This window comes from Petaurus breviceps, unplaced genomic scaffold (assembly GCF_028583685.1).
Source record: "Petaurus breviceps papuanus isolate PSGF00001 unplaced genomic scaffold, PetGlider_PUasm1.0 90895, whole genome shotgun sequence".
Classification (NCBI taxonomy): Eukaryota; Metazoa; Chordata; class Mammalia; order Diprotodontia; family Petauridae; genus Petaurus; species Petaurus breviceps.
The window spans coordinates 16161478-16179970 of NW_027187372.1; the positions used below are offsets into that span (position 1 = coordinate 16161478).

Here is an 18493-nt window from a genome sequence, read left to right on the forward strand (position 1 = left end):
AGCACATAGTAGGTCCTTAGTAAATTCTTGTTAGCTTGACTTTATTGCTTTAAGTCTCTTCTTCACTCCATTTTCCACATGTCTGACAAAGGGCTATACAGGTCTGACCATATACAGTATGTAATTATTACTGTACCCCAGTACAGTAAAGTCCAGCGGCTTCATAATACTTCTTGCATTAAATACACATTTTTTTTCTTGGAATATAAAGCCCTTTATGACCTAACTCCAACTTAGCTTTCTATCCCTATTATTACTCCCTACATAGATTTTATAGTTTAGCTAAACCAGCCTTTCCATTGTCTGTCCCCCATCCCCAGAATTCACTCCTTCTTTGCTTCCATCTCTTAGAACCCTTAGTTTCTTTTAAAGCCCAGTTCAAATGCATCTCCTTCATGAGGCTTCTCTTGCTCTACCTCAACTACTAGTGCTTCTCCCAGAAAATAAGTATATATCAAGTGTTTGAGGTCACATTTGAACTCAGGTCCTCCTGACTCTATTCACTGTGCCACCTAACTGCTCCCATAATAACTATATATTTTAAATGTAGTTATATAGCCCATAGCTGCTCCTGTAGATCCCATCTGTCTGTATCTGCCTCATTCCCTCCCCTTCTTAAGAGAGAGAGGGAGTTAAAAAACAAAACAAAAGTCTATGTTTCTATGTTCTAGGCTGGCTAGGAGCAGGCCTTTCTTCTCTAATCCTTTCACTTCACTCCATCTCCTATTGTCTGTCTGTTTCTCAAAACTGGAATAGGGAGAGATAAAGCACTTAACCTCAAGGACCCATTGGGATCTGTCTCTCTCATGGAGCCATATTGGGTTATTATAACCAATAGAAGTGAAAGACAGGTTCATGGTCTCAGGGGCAGTCAGAAAGAGAGCTATAGCTTCTGTTCCAATTTTGCCCACAGTAAATTAGCTGTGAAACATGTAGGAGGAACTTTTTTATCACTTAGGGGATCTCTCTATTCACTAATCTAGAAGTGAGGTCCAGGCTTAGACAGTCTGTGAAATATATAAACCTCTTTAGAGCTGCACCCCCTTAACAAATCTGGTTGGCATTTATAATCACATGCAGCAAAACAACGGAGAATGGAATCTTGCTCTAGATGTTTCAAGCTCAACAAAAACAAAAACTTATTATAGTATATGGTGTAAAATGCTTTTTTTTTTGCCAAGTTGCTTTTCATCATAGCAGTTCTTACTGAATAGAGTTATTACCCAAGTAGTTTTTGAACTTGGTTTACTGAAGGCTAAGCTGCTGATTTTATTATTTTTTTATTTTTGCTTTGCTAGTATGTTATATTGATGTAATTATTACTTTTTTATATCAGTACCAAGGTAGTTTTGATGACTACTGCTTTATAATACAAGACATGAAAATGTTATTCTTCATTTATTTCTATGTTTTTCTTAATTTCCCTTAAGATTCTGGACTTTTTGTTCCTCCCAATTAATCTTATTATTGTTTTGTTTTAATATAGATATTGGTAGTTTGATTATCATGTGCTAAACCTATAAATTAGTTTTCATAAGGAATATATTTAGTTACACAATGTCTTCAATGTAGCTAGTACCTCCAGCTATACAGAATGCAAGCCATCCTGTTTTGTTCTCTTCCTTAGCCTGCCATAAATCTTCCACAAGGGATCTACTACATGGACTAGAGGCCCTCATCTATAGTTATCTCAAAATTGTGAAGATACAAATGGAACACATAGGCTAGCCATCACTTATCCCTCACTCTTGCTCTCTGACTGGTACATTTTTTTTAAACACTCATACATCTTTATGATGATAGTCTTTATGTTTCTTCTACTACATAGTTCTTCATTTGTAATGTGTTGTGGCCTACATTGCTGCCATACCCATCTCCACTGCTCTTTGAGACCCTTAGCTTTAAATCTTTGGTGCCTCTGGTATTCCAAGGCTCATAGTCACATAGCAATACTGGAAGAAAAAAAAATTAAAGGAGATTTATTTTATGCAGAGAGATGTATTAGTCTATACATAATACATGACTGTGCATGCATGCATTTTAAAAAAAGTTCAAAATAGCTAACATTTCATATAGTACTTTAAGGTTTGCAAAGCCCTTTACATATGTCATCTCACTTGGTCCTCACAAAAACCCTGGGAGGTAGGTGCTATTACTATCTTTATTTTGTAGTTGAAGAAGCAGAATGAGAGAGTTTAAATGATTTTTCTGAGTTCACACAGCTAGTCATGTCTGAGACAGGAGGCAAACTTCAATTTCCTTGACTCTAAGTCCAGCACTCTGAAATCACATATATAAAGACTCTATTTCTATATCACCTATATCTATGACATCTATAGATAAACCTATATTCCATCCCTCCTACTATGCATGTATATATGTATACGAGGTATCACAAAAATTTTAGTGGCACCTAGGTTTTACAGTGGACAGAGCATTGGACCTGGAGTCAGGAAGACCTGAGTTCACATCTCTGGCCTCAGACACTTACTAGCTGTGTGACCTTGGGCAAGTCACTTGATTTCTTTTAGCCTCAGTTTCCTCAACTATAAAATGGGGATAATAATAGCACCTATCTCCTAGGGTTGGTGTGCAGATCAAATGAGATATTTTTAAAGTATTTAGTACTTTAAAGTACAACAGTGGTTGGCATATGATAGACACTATATCAGTATTAGCTATTATTATTTATGTGTTATTATTAGTACAGTTTTAAGATTAGAATATTGTTATTGTTTAGTCATCTAGTCATATCCAACCTTTGTGACCCAATTGACCACAGCATGCCAGTTTTTTCTCTTCTTCTCTATCTCTTGAAGTCTATCCAAGTTCGTGTTTGTTGTTTCCATGATAGAATCAATCCATCTCATCTTCTACCATTTCCTTTCCCTTGTGCCTTCAATTTTTCCCAACATCAGGGTCTTTTCCAATGAATCTTGTCTTCTCATTATGTGACCAAAGTATTTAAGCTTGTTTCAGTCTTTGACTTTTCAGCAAACAATCTGAATTAATTTCTTTAAACATGGACTGATTTGATCTCCTTGGTGTCCAAGGACTCTCAAAAGTCTTCTCTAGCACCACAATTTGAAAGTGTTGGTTCTGTAGTGCTTTCCATATATAGTTAAACTCTCACAGCCATACATTGCTGCTGGAAAACCATAGCTTTGACTATATGGACCTGTGTTGGTAAGATGAAGGTGATGTCTCTGCTTTTTAGTATGCTGTCCATAGCTTTTCATTCCAAGCATCTTTTGATTTCATGGCTGCAGTTGCTGTCTGCAGGGATCTTAGAGCCCAAGAATATAAAATTTGACACTGCCTCCATTTCTTCACCCTCTATTTGCCAGGAAGTGATGGTAGCAGTTTGCCAAGATCTTAGTTTTTTTTTTAAGAAACTGGGATTAAGTAGCTTTCTCAAGGTTACATGGCCAGTTATTTCTGGGTGTGGTGCTGAGTATCTGAGCCCGGATTTGGTCCAGGTCATCCTGACACTGGAGCTGGTGCTATTACTCGATGTGCTACCTGGCCACCCCGAGATCTTAGTTTTTATGACGTGAAGCGTCAAGCCAGTTTTTCCACTCTCTTCCTTCACATTTTTCAAGAGGTTTCCTAATTCTTCTTCAGTTTCTGCCATCAGAGTGGTGTCATCTGCATATCTGAGATGATTGATATTTCTCCTGGCAGCCTTAATTCTGGCTTTTGATTCACCCAGCCTGGCATTTCACATGATATACTGTAAAACTAATCACAAGCGTCTCTCTTGAGGAATGCTGCTGCTGTGATTAACTGTAAGGTTCTGATCACATAGAATAGTGAACTCTCTATTCAGCAATAAACTAAAGTAAAAATTCACAACAATATAACACAACAACTTATTACTAAGGTGACTGCATAGTCTTAAATAAAACATATCATTAAATAAGTAACAATCTCATCAATCAGTACCCAAGTGAAATCTCCTTTCATTCTTAAGTAGAGGCCAGGCTTCCAATCATCCTTAAGCTAATCATCCTTAAGGAGTAGTGGAAAGTATAAAGGTCATCCACCCCTAGGTCACATGTAAGTTACAATCTCCTCAGTCAACACTGAGTATTCAAGTAAAGATCCTTTCTTCTTAACTGAGGCTGACTTCTAAACTCCATAGCTCCCCTTCCACTCCCAGTTCTTGCCTGGATTCACAGGTAGGCAGCTCTCTGCTCCTGTTTCACACCTCAGTTTATGGGGACAGCTCTATTATTAGCAAGCCCACTTGAATTCATTCTTTGGGATGCCTAGCTCTAGATCTGTAAACCCTATCATTGTGGTTATCAGCGATGATAGATTTTTCTTTCAAAGTTCCTTTGTAGATTCTTTTTTTTTGGAGGGGGAAGGGCAGGGAAATTGGTGTTAAGTGACTTTCCCAAGGTCACACAGCTAGTAAGTGTTAACTGTCTGAGGCCGGATTTGAACTCAGGTTCTCCTGACTCCAGGGCTGGTGCTCTATTCACTGTGCCACCTAGCCACCCCTCTTCTTAATATTTTTTACTTCTATTAATTCCCTACTGTTTTTGTCTTTTATCTTTCCTATTTTTGTATGAAAAATTCCCTTGATATCATCAATTTTCTTGAAGAGATCACTTGTCTTCCCCATTTCTTGTGCTCATTTAGGAAAACCTTCTTATCTCTCCCTGCTATTTTCTGGAATTCTGCATTTATTTAGCTATATGTTTCCCCTTTTCCCTTCCCTTCCCTTTTCCTTTTTTCCTCAGCTATTAGTAAGTTTCATCAGACAGCCATTTTGCTTTCTTGTTCTCTTTTGGCATTTTTGTTGTTGTTGTTGCTGTTTCCTATACAAAACTGTGAACAGTCCATAGTTCTTCAGGCACTCTATCTACCTGATCCAATCTCTTCAATCTACTCATCACCTCCACTTCATATACAAAAGGGATATTATTTAGATCATACCTATACAGTCTGATGGTTTTCCCTACTTTCTTCAATTTAAGCCTGAATTTGGCAATAAGAAGCTCATGACCACAGGCAGCCTCAGGTCTTATTTTAACCAGCTTCATAGAATTTCTCCACCTTTGCCTGCAAAGTATATAATTAATCTGATTTCTATATTGACCATCTGGTGATGTCCATGTATAGCATTACCTTTTGGGTTGTTGAAAAAGAGTGTTTGTTATGATTAGTAAGTTATCTTACAAGATTCTATTAGTCCCTTCCCTGTATAATTTTGCACTTTGAGACCAAATTTGCCTGTTATTCCAATTATCTTTTGATTTCATACTTTAGCATTCCAATCCCTTATAATGAATATGACCTCTCTCTCTCTCTCTCTCTCTCTCTCTCTCTCTCTCTCTCTCTCTCTCTCTCTCTCTCTCTCTCTCTCTCTTTCTCTCTCTCTGTCTCTCTCTCTCTCTCATTCTCATTATTTCTAGAAGATATAGGTCTTCATAGAAATGATCAACCTTGTTCTCTTCAGCGTCAATAATTGGAACATAGTCTTGTATTACTATGATGTGGAATGGTTTGCCTTGAATTTGAATAGATGTCATTCTGTAATTTTTGAGATTATACCCCAGTACTGTTTTTATCATTCTGATTGATTAGGGGGCTACTCCATTTCTTGTAAGGGACTCTTGCCCACAGTAGTATATGTAATGATCATCTGAATTAAATTCACCCATTCCCATCCATTTAAGTTCACTGACACCCAAGATACTGATGTTATATCTTTCTATCTCCTGTTTGATCACATCCAGCTCACTTTGGTCCATATATCTCACACTGTAGTTTCCTACAAAATATTGATCTTTAAACCATTTGACTTCATTTTTGTCACCAGATACATCTGCGGCTGAACTTCCTTTCAGCGTTGGCCCAGTTTCTTCCTCAGTACTGGAGCTACTTTTCATTGTCCTCCACTCTTCCCCAGTGTGTATTGGACATTTTCTGACCCGAGGGGCTCATCTTTCAATGTCACCTCTTTTATAATTTCATGCTATCCATGGGACTTTCTTGGCAAAGATACTGTAGTAATTTGCCATTTACTTCAGTGGATCATCTTTTGTTAGAACTCTCTATTAAGACCTGTCCATAGTGGGTAACTGCAAGGCATAGCTTATAGTTTCATTGAGCTTTGCAAGCCTCTCTGCCTTGATAAAACAGTGATCCAGAAGGGAAAGCTTAGGATACCTTGCATGTAAATTTTTGTGATGGCTTAGCATATATATGATAAACAGGAAACATAGAAGACTGGCATATGTGCATATGCATATTTATACTTGTTATATATGTTGTTGATTAATTTAGTATATGCATATGTGCATATACTAACATATATATTTAATATATAGAATATATATAGTCTCTGTTTATATACATACACATATATGCCAACACACACATTTACTAAAGTCACAATCTGTATGTGAATCTGTCTATCTACCTACTTAAGGAATTCAGTTTCTTTACTCTGTGTGAAGGAGATGAGAGATGGGGATTAACTTCTCTGCTTATTTGTTGTGTTGTAAAGTAGATTGGTAGCATTTTCAATTTTCTTAATTTCCTTTGTGTAGCTGAAACATAATGCATAAATATGTACTGTATATATCACACACAGTCTCAACCTCGATAAATTTATGCATGCACCTACTATGTGCTAAGGATTATACTAGGTTTTAAGGATATGGAGGTAAAAATGAAACATCTCTTGTCCTCAGAGATTACATTCTGTCAGGGAGACAGTATGTACATACTGTGTATGTCAGATAAATTCAAAATGAATACAAGATAGTTTTGGGAGGATGGGCTCTGGCAGCTGTGGAAATCATGAAAGGTTTCATGTAGGAAATTGGGCTTCATATGAATCTTGACCAAAACAAGGATTTTTAAAAGGCCAGAGTAAGGGGAAAGTACATTTCAGGTATGGTGGGAAATCAGAACAGAGTCAAGAAATGGGGAAATGAAATATTCGAAGTAACAAGAAGTCTACTCTGTCTTGGCTAGAGATTGCTGTGATAAGGACACTAATGTTTAATGAAACTGGAAAGGTAGGTTGGAGACAGTAAAAGGCCTGTAAAATACTTTAAATGACAATATTTGATCATAAGGGCAATAGGGAGCGTTGGAGCTTATTGGAAAGGATAGTGATCTTCTAAATGCATGCTATATGGAAGATGAATAGGAAAAGGGAGAGACTTGAGACAGGAAAACAAATTAGGAAGCATTGAAAAAGTTCAGGCAAGAGGTGATGAGGGCCTGAACTAAGGTGGTGGCAATATGAGTAGTGACTACGGGATAGATGGTAGTAGAAACAACAAAATTTGGCTACTAATTGGATGTGTTGGGTGACAGTGAAGAGGGAAGAAGATGTACTGAGGTCATGAATTTGGGAGACTGGAAGAATGCTGGTGCTCTCTGCAGAAACTGGGAGAGGGATGAGTTTTCAGGGAAAGATAAATTCTGTTTTAGACATCTTGAGTTTGAAATGTCTCTAGATCATACAGCTGAAATGTCCAGTAGTCAGTTGGTGATATGTGACTGGAACTTAGAGGAGAGCTAGGTTTGAATATAAAGATTGGGGATTCATCTGCAGAGAGATGATAATTAAACCTATGAGAGCTGTATCATCAAATGAAAGGGTGAAGAGAGAAAAGAGAAGAGGGCCTGGGACAGAGTCTTGTAGTATTATTTCAATTAGGCACTTTGTTATAGATAATGAACTAGCAAAGGAGACAGAGGAGTGATCAACACATAGGAGAGTATCAGAGAAAACTAAGAGAAGAGAAAAAGTCTAGGAGAAAAGGGTGATAAACAGTGTTAGAAAATTCAGAGAGGTCAAAAAGGATGAAAATTGAGAAAAGGCTATAGTATTTGGCAATTAAGAGATCATGGCTAGATGTAAGGGTTATGGGATTTAAAGATCTTCCATGCCCCATTGGACTTGCTGACGTAGTAGGAAGGGGCAGAGCAAGAGGAAGCAGAAGCCAAGCTAGAGTTCCTGCGGTGCCTAGCAGTGGCGGTGACAGAGGCAGCAGAGGCAGCAGCAGAGGCAGCACGAACCCCTTTTTGAGTCAGCCAGAATTTCTGCTAAGGACTCCTGCTGAGGACTGCCAGGGGCCAGAGCTGCTGGGAGCGTGCTTCCTGGATGCTGGGTGGTTGCTGTGAGTGGGGAGAGGAGGACCTTTGCCTGAGGTAGCCTGTTCTGTTTTAAAGGCTTGAGAATGTGAGTGCTTTCTACTTTATCTACCTGTGCCAATTTCTTAACTACTCTGATGGCTTTGACTTTCTGGTTTTGGGACTCAGTCTTTTGGTATTTTAATAAATGTTCCAGCTTATTCCTCCATATAGAAAGCCTGATATATTTTGTGACTGATAACTTCATCAGCATATCTGTAATTTCCATAGGCATTATGAATATTGCATTGCTGATACACTAGATTGCTAGAAGTTGAAAAGGTATGGGTACACCAGTAGGGTGAATACTCATTCCAAGAGGCCCTTTAAATATTGGAGTATAAATGGTTATTTCAGGATACAAAAAAAACCTGAATATTTCATAAACAAATCCAAATGATTCTCCAGAATTAAGCAACAAAATATAACTAGATCATCAACTCTCTACAAAAAGTAAAGCAGCATGGCAAAGAATTGGAAATTAAGGGGATGCCCATCAATTGGGGAATGTTAGCTAAGCAAGTTATGGTATATTGTAATGGAATACTATTGTGCCATAAGAAAAGAAGAGCAGATGGACTTCATACCTACCTGGAGAGGCTTATATGAACTGATGCTGAGTGAGAAGAACAGAAACAAGAAAAATTTGTACACAATTACAGATACAATGTTTGTGTGAAGACCAACTTTGATAGACTGGACTCTTCTCAGAAATGCAGGGCTATAAGTAAACTCCAAAAGACTCATGATGGAGAGAGACATCTACATTCAGAGAAAGAACCAGAAAGAACAGACTTTGAATGCAGATAGAAGCAAATTACCTGCTCTCTTTCTCTTGTTTGGTTTGGTTTCCTCTTTCCCATTCTTCATTCCATCCGATACAATCCTTCTTTATAACCTGACCAATGTCTAATGTGAAAGTATCTGCAGATCCTATACCTGATTGTATGCCGCCATGGGGTGGGGGGAAGGGGAGGGAGGGGAGAAAATTTGAAACTCAAAGAACTGGGGAATTGAATCTTGTAAACTCAAAGTAAATGAACAAATTAATAAAGAAAAACAAAGTTAAGTAGCAGGCTTTTAAAGTCCAGAAGCACTTGTTAGTGGTTGTATTTTTTTTTTTTACAGTAATGAGTAAACAGAGTGGTTTACACAATTCTTGATGTTCCTCATATGAAGTCCCACTTAATTGATTGGGTATAGCAAAGAGTAGATCCTGGAAGAATGTGATGGACAAATGAGATGGAAGAGGGAATCTGCTTGCAGAATACAAATGTAAAGGGTGGTTTCTTTCTAATCCAGGCAGTGTCTAACTTCCTAGAGGGGAAAGAAGAAAATACTTAGAAAGCAAGGTGTGAATAGGATTCTGCTTTACAAAGTGTAACTATAATATGGCTGATATTTCAGGAAACAGCAGAATTTAAACATCCTAACAAATGTTGGACCATTCAAAGAAATCCTCTAGGGAGGTCACACACTTATTTTTGTGAAGCTAGCATTACCTGAGACAGTTTTGGAAACTCTTTAAAAACTGCCTTCCTAATCTTTTTGAATCTTTATCCTTTAAGGATATATTTAATTTTTAGAAGAAGTGAGAAGTTGCTTTGATCCTACATGTTGAATAACATAATTATATAATTTAGAAAAATGTCATTAGTATAAAGAAAAGGAAAAACTAGAGAAAGAAAAGAAAAAAAGGAGTATAGTTATTTAGTCATAGTCAATGTGTCTAGAATTATGGTCCTGCTGATTTCACTTCCGATCAATTCACACAGGTATTTCCATATTTGCCTAATATTAACATTAATATCTTTTTTATAGCACCATAATACTTTGTGGAATGAAAATACTATATTTTAGTCAGTTTTTTATTAAACATATTACAAATAATTATAGTAAGTCAAGTTTTTTTAAACAGCTAATAATATTTTTTTCATGTAGATATAGTTCCTATCTTCTTGATATTTCAAAATATTGAAGATCTTTTCCCTCTTTTTCTGATATTTTTAGATGAATGTCCCAGCAATGTAGTTTTGGGGTCAAAAGGCAGGCTTGGTTTTGTGACTGTTACTATATTTCCAGTTGTTTCTTTAGATGTCAGCATTCCTTTAAAAAGCATCTCACCAAAAATGTTCCAGGGAGTTTGTTTCCTCAGTTGTAATTCTAGCTTAAATTCTTCTCATGATTTTTATTTTCTTCAGTCTAGCTGTATATGCCATCAACTCCAGCTATGTTGAGGTAAACCTGGCTTTTGCTGTACTGTATTGTGCATAATATGGAGATCTTTCACTGGAGATGTTCAGGATGGATTATAAGAAAAATATAATGGTGGAAAGATTGCATCTAAAGGTGTAGATTTGTGGGAATGCAGAAACCGTTTTAGTTAGCATTTATGAAGTATTTTCTGAATAACAACCCCATGAGGTCTTTGGTGGCAGACAGAGGAGAGCACGGGAATTTCCCTTTTATTATATGAATAATGCCATTTTGGAATATTTAAAGTGCAAATGATTTTGTTTCATTTCCATTCACCCTGGGGCTTGTGCAAGGCCAACTGAAAAAGAGTCTATGCTGAATTGACTCCCCAAGGCCAATCACTGATGAGTAGATAAGAAAGTCTCTATACTGAAAGTGGGGGCAACAACGCTGAGTAACAGGAAGTTCAGCCAAACACCATCATTCAACTCTTCCACACAGATGAGGAAAACACTCTAGAATAAATACTGTTTGGGAAATCTAGAAAAAAAATCACAGTGAGTCATTTTTTCCAGACAATGTTGGAAAAGGAAGACAGACAGAAAGGTCTGCAGATATTGGGCATAGCTCTAACTAAGAATGGCAACAGAGAAAATTCATTACAGGGAAATGCTGCATACCGGGGCGAAAAGAGGTCCTACATCCAGCCCAGAGGAGTGCAAGTTCAATTAAAGTTGCTAGAAGGGAGGAAGTTAATGAGAGTTTTTTTTTAATATTAAAATGTTTTCTTAATATAAATGAAATGAGAATGCTACAGGATAAAAAGGAAAATAAACAAGAGTTATAGAAGTATCAAAGAACCATTTATCTCTTAGAATCAGAAGAAAAAGTGGAAAAAAGTGTTGTAAGTAGTCAGAGAAAAAGAATTCAAGTATGAAAGAGCCACAGTCAGAATCACACATGATATAGGACTTACCATTATAAAGGAGTGGAGATTTGGGAATATGATATTCCAGATGCAAAGCATGTTCTTGTTCAGTCATTTTCTGATCCTTTATTACCCCATTTGAGGTCTTCTTAGAAAAGATATTGGAGTGGTCTGCCATTTCCTTCTCTAATGGATTCATTTTTTTTTCAGGCAATCAGAGGTTATGTGACTTTCCCAGGGTCACACAGCTAGGCAGTATCTGAGGTGGGATTTGAACTTAGTTCTTTCTGCCTCCAGACCCAATGCTATATCCACTGAACTACCAGCTGCCTCTAATGCAAAGTATATAGGCTCACAATTCTAAGTGTGATTTTCCAGGGTAAAAAATGGACCTTTCATGAAATAGAAAACTTCTAATCATTTGTGATGAAAAGATCAGAGCTGCATAGAAGTTTTGAAGCAGAAACAGAGAAGTTAAGAGAAACATTAAAAAAATGAGCGAGCAAACATAATGGGCTAAACAAGGATAAACTGTTTATATTCTAATATAGAGAGATGATATATGTTTTGCTTCAGAACCCTATCATCATCAGGCTTTATTGAGGCACTTTAATTAGATAGAGAGGCAATTGGGTGGCACAATGTCTGGGCCTGGAGTCAGGAAGAACTGAATTCAAATCTGGCCTCAGGCACTTACTAACCGTGTAATCCTGGGCAAGTCACTTAATCCTGTTTGCCTCAGTTCCTCATCTGTAAAATGAGCTGGAGGAGGAAATGGCAAACCATTCCAGTATCTGCCAAGAAAACCCCAAATGGGGTCATGAAGAGTCAGACAAGACGGGACAACAACAACAATTAAACAGAAGGTCTTGGAGTGAGTCTGTTATGTTTTGATGATCATAAAAGGAGAATGGGATGGGAAAGGAATAGGAAACATTGTGGGGAAGGGGACAAGAAGATCAGGAAAATTATCTCACATAATCAGAGTACAAATAGAAGTCTACACAAAGAAGGAGGAAGGGGTGGGGTAGCAGGTGACATTTGAACCTCAGTCTTAACTGAACTGGTCAAAGGTAGGAAGAATATACATACAAATTTGGATATAGAAATTAATTTTATTCAATAGGAAAACAGGAAGGAAAAGAGAGAAGGGATGGGATAATAAGAGGGAAGGTATGGAACAAAACAAACTCTAAGGGAGGTAACAAATTTTTTTTTTTTTGGTGGGGAGAAGGCAAAGTAATTGGGGTTAAGTGACTTGCCCAAGGTCACACAGCTAGTAAGTGTGTAAAATGTCTGAGGTCATATTTGAACTCAGGTCCTCCTGGCTCCAGGACCAGTGCTCTATTCACTGTGCCACCTAGCTGTCCTGGTCTCAAAATATTTAAAATAGTAGGAAGTAGAGAAAGTGGGTTTTCATGATTGAAAACAATTTAATTTAAAAAAAGAGAGAGAGATATTGGGAGATTCAATTGATTAGGGCTCTCCTTCACTTCTTACAAAAGTAAACCTAGGAGACAAGATCATTTTTTTTCCTGCCTAGGCACATTCCTGGATTTTCTCCTATATGTTTCAGCAAAGCTTTTCAAGGCTTTTTGTCCCCCCTACAGCTTGACAACAAGTCATGTGAAAAATAATCTGGAGCTTTTAGTGGAATTCGGGTTTGATATAAATCAGCATAATGGCAAGGTTGTTACAAAATTAATACTATTCTAGGCTGGATTAAGAGAGACAAATGGCTGGGGGCGGGGGCCAGAGAATAATTTTGTGATAATCTGTCCTTCTCAGGCCACATCTAGAGCACTGCGTTCAGTTTAGTTGTTACATTTCCATATAGAAATGGCAAGCAAGTTAGAATACATTCAGGAGAGAATGGTCAGAATGATGAGAAGCCTGTCATCTACTAAGCAGTCAGTTGCCTCTTTTTGAGTCCTCAGGCAGGGTTTTTCTTTCTTTTTTTTAACCTGAGTCAATAATTGATAGTCAATAAACATTTATTAAGTGACTACTATATGTCAGACACTGTGCCAAGAGCTAGGGATATATGACAAAGAAAGACACATCCTGACCTCAAAGAGCTAACAGTATAATGGGGAAGGATAACACACAAAAGGAAGCTAAAAAGCATAGAAGGAGGAGATATAATGGAGAAGCCAGAGAGCAGGCTATCAGCATTCTTTTTTTTTTGTTTTTGCTCTTTGGAGGGGGGAAGCAGGGCAATTGGGGTTAAGTGACCTGCCCAAGGTCACACGGCTAGTTTTGTGTTAACCGTCTAAGGTCGAATTCGAACTCAGGTCCTCCCGACTCCAGGGCCTGTGCTCTAGTCACTGTGCCACCTAGCCGCCCCCTCCCCCCATCATCATTCTTTATAGTCTTGTAGACCCCACAGCTGAAACTCTAGATAAGAAAGGAGCTCCCTCTGTGTTCCCCAGAACATGTTGGACCAAGACCCCACCTTGGACAGGGGTTCTTAACCTTTTGTATTGTGTGTCATGAAACTGTTAGTCTGGTGGTACCTTCTCAAAGTAGTATGAGCAGGTAGGAAAAGAGAAGCTGTCTATACTGATCCAACTCCTTAAGTGGGGATTTTGGAGTTCACAGTTCCACTCTCCAATCAAAGGGTAATGACAAGGTGTGAGCACCACAACTAACTAAATCTTATGGGTCTTTGAGGTCCATGGACCCCCAAGAAAGTTTATAGATAGATATCAGGAAGTCTGTGAACTGTTTATTAAAATAATATTTTGATAAACATATTTCAATGTAATTGATTTCATTTGTAAACCTATGTATTTTGTGAATTTTTAAACAATTTGAGAAGATATCGCCAGATTGACAGTTTCATGACACACATACAAAAGGTTAAGAACCCCTGTCCAAGGTGGGGTCTTGGTCCAACAAGTTCTGGGGAACCCAGAGGGAGCTCCTTTCTTATCTAGAATTTCAATGGTGGGGTTTACAAGGTTATTAAGAATGCTGATAGTCTAGTTGGGTTTTCCACAAGCCCAGGTTTAGGAATGAATGAAAGCCAGTGATTCTGTGGATACTGACAGACAATCTGCCTTATCAATTAGTTCAGATGGAAGCAGAGAAGTTATCAGCAGGGGATAGAAGTGTTGGAATCATTCAGTTTGTGACCAAACTAACTTTTAAATTACTGGAGGAATGGTTATAAATGTCACTGTTAATGTGGATGTTATATAAATTCTCCTGTGAGATAATTAAGTGTAATGTTAGAATAATGATCTTAGATTTAAGAAAAAGTCTCTGTTCCCCCTTACCTGAAACTCACATACATATAAAACTGCTCTCAGAGTCAAAGGTTGACTGGTTGTGAACCCAGCGTGACTATGTATTTTCTGTATATGGTACCTGTGGGAAATTCAGAAGCCCACTTGCCCCATTTCTCTAAGTATCCACTGATGCTTCTCCCTGCTGTGGCTGCCAACTCACCTACCCTTATAGCTTTTTACTGACTTTTATTCTAAAGTAAACAGTGGGTTTTCTTTCCAGGACAGGTAATTAGTATATTTATTATTATTCTCATTTTGCCTGCGTAGAAACTTGGTGTGTTGGATGTAGTTGGATGTTGAATTCTTAACAAATCCATCAAGGAAAAATATACCTTAATATGCTCATTTATTTATTCAGTAATTGCTTACTAACCTGCTACTATTGTCATATCATTGTTTGGTCCTAAGCAGAATACAAATGAAATTTAAAAGACAGAACCAGGATCTGGGTGTCTACAATTTTCAAAGGTTTTTTTTCTTCTCCAGAAATGGAATTTTGGGGGAGATCAAAGGATAAGCCCTAACATGACAGCTTGATAATTAGTAAAAATGCTATAGTAATTCCTTCCTCCTTTATTCTCTGTATGTGTAGGTTTGCCTTTACCCATGAAAGAATTCTATGAAAAGGGGTAAGAATATCATATTGTGAGAAATAACCCCTTTAGGGAGACAGGTATGCCTCCTGAGGAGAAATTTCTTTCCCCACCTGGTGCTCCATGTTAATTCATAGCAACAACTGGATTTTGAAATTGTAAAGTACAAAACATACCATCTCACCATTTTCTTTTACATAGCAAAGAATGGTATGAAACACATTGAAGCAGTGAGAAACCCAGCAGAAACAAATATGTTGCTATACTTTCTAAGAGTTTGATTGCTACTTTGAAACATTTTAGGAAATGAATAAAACTACAAAATATTTGAATATTTTTCTTATCCAATGACTTTCCAATATAATGCATTACATTTTGGAAATGCCATTTCACAACTCTTTTTATTCCCAGGGACATTTCTGAATATGAAGTTAGTTTAACAGATTTGCCCGAAGCCAGGACAGCTTTCAGCTCTGATCAGATCTTCTTATGGACTAAGTTGGGTCTTGGGTGAGAAGCCTCTAAAAATAGGCTAGGTTAAAATCTAATCCCTTAAGCAATGGGTCAGACTATTGAAGTGTTGATACTCTGTGGTAAAATATGTCTTATAGCCAGAAAATGGAGCAGTGGGAATCTAGGATGAGTATTGAGTATGGTTTATTTTTCTTTTTATCTTCCCAGAAGGGCTACAGGAGGGGAGGAGGACAGAAGGAAGGGAGAAGATAAGAAAACCTTTTCAGTTTCTTTGACAGGAGGAGAGCAGGATGACCTTTTTCATGTGAAGATTTGTGGTGAGAATACATTTCTCAGAGAATAAGAGGAGCTAGCCAGCAAGAGCTTATGTCATAGGCACTTTGATCAGTAATATAACTGGGAGAAACCTATGTGACTTACTTGTAATAATTCATATCTAAGAAAGTATGGAACTTGATGCTGAACTTCGTATTAGCAGAGACATTAGATTTATTTTAGAGACTTTACCAGGAGAAATAGGATCAGGGCTGGGCTGCTGGAGGAACACTATGTTGATTTCACTTAGCAGGTCAAGGTTGAAATCTTTCTTCATTGTTTTCAGGAATGAAGCAATTGAGGGAGGAGATATTGTGACCTGATTGAAAGGATATTGCAATATAATAATAGTTCTATTAAAAGTAACAGAAAGGTTTGCAATGAATATTAAGGGGGGAAAGTCTTTATTTGGGTGGGGTCAGTAGGAAAAGAGAGGAGAGAATGAAAGTGAGAGATGTTTTGGAGTTGGAATTGACAGTACTTAGTAACAGATTATGAGAGGTGAGGAAAAGGAAAAAAAAGGAAACATGACAGGAAGGTTTTATTTTATTTCTTTACCTTGAAGCTTAGGTGAGTATAGGTACTATTGACAGAAATGATGAAATAAGTAAGAGATGCAAAGTTTGCAGGCTGTAAGGCCTCTTCTGTGTTCCAGTCCCATAACACCAAATGACATGCTAGTTGTCACTACCCTGATGTTCTTTTGGCATCTCAAACCCAACTTATTTGTAATACAACTCATCATCTTTCTCCAAACCCACTCTTCTTCCAAATATTCCCACTTTCATTCAACACATGAATTAGTGATATTTTTTCAAGATTGGGTTTTCCTATCTTGCCGAGGCTAGAAACCACTCATGGCCCAGTTCTACTGCTGATCAGTAGCTTTGACTTGCTCCATTTCCAACCTGGGCCAATTCAACTTTCTTTAGGAAGCCTGGTGGCCTTTTACTCTGGGGGGCTCCTCATATGGGTGCTGGACTTAATGTGAATACGTAATTGACTTCAGTCTTACTGTAGCTCAGAACTGTTGAGCTCAAGGATTCATCAACCTCAACCTCTCCAATAGGACGGATTACAGGTGTGTGGCAATATATATGGCTGAAATTTTATGTATCCAAAAGATTTATTTTAAACTGATCAGAAAAGGCTTCATGTAGGAGGTGATATTTGAGTTACATAGCTACAGATCATGGAACATCTCCACTTCCAAATAATTGCAATTGTGGATTTGAAGCCTTGAAAGAAATGAGGGGTTTTTCAAGGGGGGGGGTGAGGAGGGAGTGCATTTTTTTTTTTTTTGCTTTTTGGAGGGCAATTAGGGTTAAGTGACTTGCTAGTTTTTTTTTGTGTGTGTGTGTGAAGTGTCTGAGGCCGGACTTGAACCCAGGTCCTCGTGACTCCAGAGCCGGTGCTCTATTCACTGTACCACCTAGTCGCCCCTGAGGGAGTGCATTCTAGGCATAGGAGATACGCTGAGCAAAGTCGTGAAGACCAGAGATGGAAAGTCATGTGTGAGGAATAGCAAGAAGAATAGTTTGGTTACACAGTAATGTGTGAAGGGGAACAATATCTGGGGAGGGAGACTGGACACAGGTTGTAAAGGACTTTAAATCACAAACAGTAGATTCTGTATTTGATTCTAGGGGCAATAGGATATTATTGGACTTTGCTGATTTAGTGGAGTGACATGGTCAGTCTCATGCATTACACACATACCCACACATTCACACACCAGTGAGTTGTATTGGATAGGAGAGACTAATTAGAAACAAATTAGGAGGCTATTGCTATTGAACAGGTTGATGTGATAAAGTCCTGAACTAGAGTGGTGGCTATGTGACTAGACATTGCAGATATGAGAATTGTTATAAGATAGAATAAGCAGGATTTGGAAAATAATTGGATATGTGGGGTGAATGAGAGGAGTCAAGGATGATTCTGAGGTTGTGAATATGGGTGACTAGAAGATGGTGGTACTCTTGATAGAAATGGGAAGTTTGTAAAAGGGTAATTTTAAGGAAAAAAATAAAGAACTCTTTTTGGATATGGGGAGTTGGATATGCCCCTGGGATATCTAGTTCAAAATGTTCAATAAGCAGTTGGTAATACAGGACTTGAATTTAGGAGGAAGAATTGGTACAAGAGATATGTTGTTATTGTTGTTGAGTTGTTTCAGTGCTGTCTGACTCTCTATGACCCAATTTGGGTTTTCCTTGGCAGAGATACTGGAGTGGTTTGTCATTTCCTTCTCCAGCTCATTTTACAGATGAGAAACTAAGGCAAAAAGGGATAAGTAACTTGCCCAGAGTCACATACCTAGTAAGTCTCTGAGGCCAGATCTGAACTCAAGAAGATGAATCTTCCTGATTCCAAGCCTAGTACTCTATCTACTGTGCTACCTAACAGCATATCTCTCTATCTATTCATCTACCCATTTATTTGTTTGTTTGTTTATTTATTTATCTATCCATCTATTTATCTATCTATCTATCTATCTATCTATCTATCTATCTATCTATCTATCTATC

General features: G+C 37.8%; 1 pseudogene; it reads right to left on the bottom strand.

Moving 5' to 3' along the window:
* Positions 1-1806: 1806 nt before the first annotated feature.
* The window catches only part of LOC138151209 (craniofacial development protein 2-like), an 18452-nt pseudogene continuing 1765 nt past the window's right edge, over positions 1807-18493 (bottom strand).